This window comes from Bufo gargarizans, chromosome 3 (genome assembly GCF_014858855.1).
Source record: "Bufo gargarizans isolate SCDJY-AF-19 chromosome 3, ASM1485885v1, whole genome shotgun sequence".
NCBI lineage: Eukaryota > Metazoa > Chordata > Amphibia > Anura > Bufonidae > Bufo > Bufo gargarizans.
The window spans coordinates 222,535,279-222,537,198 of NC_058082.1; positions in this window are offsets into that span (position 1 = coordinate 222,535,279).

Sequence of the window (1,920 nt, forward strand, 5' to 3'; positions counted from 1 at the left end):
TCTTCACCCGCCTAGTGAAGAAAATACTCACTAGCAGCAGCAGCAACTAGACCTGGATCAGGACCTGAACCAGCAGGTGGTGGCATACTTTCACAGTACCCTGCCACCTCACATTGAAGATCCGATGGACTACTGGGCAGCCAAACTAGATTTTCGGCCACAAGTAGCAGAGTTTGCCCTGGAAAAGCTGTCCTGCCCGTACAGTAGTGTGGCATCAGAGCGGGTGTTTAGTGTGACGGGGACCATAGTTAACCCAAGAATAATTTGCCTGTCCACCCAAAATGTGGAGAGGCTAACCTTTTTCAAGATGAATCAGGCTGGATCAGCCAGGATTTCCATCCACCAATGCTTGATGCATCAGACTAGATCATCCACACCAACACTTTGACAAAAGAGACCGGTTTCTTCTGGCTACCTGTCTCAGCTACTATTCTGATGCTGCCACCTGCCTGATGCCACACATCTGATGCCAAGTGCTCCTTCTTTCACCTACCATCTTCAGTTGGTACTGGTATTGCCAATCTCCCACCTCCCCAATCTGTCACTGGGTCACTCTGTGGTCTCCTGATGCTGCTGCCACCTCAACACTATGTCACCACTCTGTGGCCTCCTGATGCTGCTGCTGTCAACTTAACGCTGTCATTGTGCCACGCTGTGGCCTCCTTCTGATGCTGCTGCCGCCACCTCCACGCTCTGGCATTGTGCCACTCTGTGGCCTCCTGATGATGCTGCTGCCACCTCCACTCTATGTCATTGTGCCACTTTGTGGCCTCCTCCTGATGGTGCTTCTTTCTCCACCTCCACACTCTGTCATTGTGCCACTCGTGTCATCTCTGTTTTGGATACACTCTTGTTTTTTTGGGCTTTAGCAATACTGATGGATTACTGACCAAATGCTGACCAAGTGCTGACCAAGTGAAGGAGGATGCTCCACAGACAGGACCTTTTTTTTGGTGGTTATTGTTCTGATGGATCAGAGGAAGGGCAAAATAATCAGTGACGTCAACACAAACCTAAAGTGGAAAACTTTATAATCAGGGGGGCACACTTAATGAATATCACTGAGTGCAAGCCACAGTATTAATATATGACCAACCACAGTAAGAAGAAGAAGGAAAACCGCATACAAAACTGCACCTTTATTTAAAAAATAAAAAAAATTCAAAAACACAAAAGGCCCAAAGAAATTTTAAAAACATTACCGTATATACAGTCGTGGCCAAAAGTTTTGAGAATTACATAAATATTGGAAATTGGTAAAGTTGCTGCTTAAGTTTTTATAATAGCAATTTGCATATACTCCAGAATGTTATGAAGAGTGATCAGATGAATTGCATAGTCCTTCTTTGCCATGAAAATTAACTTAATCCCCCAAAAAAACATTCCCCTGCATTTCATTGCTGTCATTAAAGGACCTGCTGAGATCATTTCAGTAATCGTCTTGTTAACTCAAGTGAGAATGTTGACGAGCACAAGGCTGGAGATCATTATGTCAGGCTGATTGGGTTAAAATGGCAGACTTGACCTGTTAAAAGGAGGGTGATGCTTGAAATTATTGTTCTTCCATTGTTAACCATGGTGACCTGCAAAGAAACGCATGCAGCCATCATTGCGTTGCATAAAAATGGCTTCACAGGCAAGGATATTGTGGCTACTAAGATTGCACCTCAATCAACAATTTATAGGATCATCAAGAACTTCAAGGAAAGAGGTTAAATTCTTGTTAAGAATAATTTGCCTGTCCACCCAAAATGTGGAGAGGCTAACCTTTTTCAAGATGAATCAGGCTGGATCAGCCAGGGGCACACTTGCATCAGACTAGATCATCCACACCAACACTTTGACAAAAGAGACCGGTTTCTTCTGGCTACCTGTCTCAGCTACTATTCTGATGCTGCCACCTGCCTGATGCCACACATC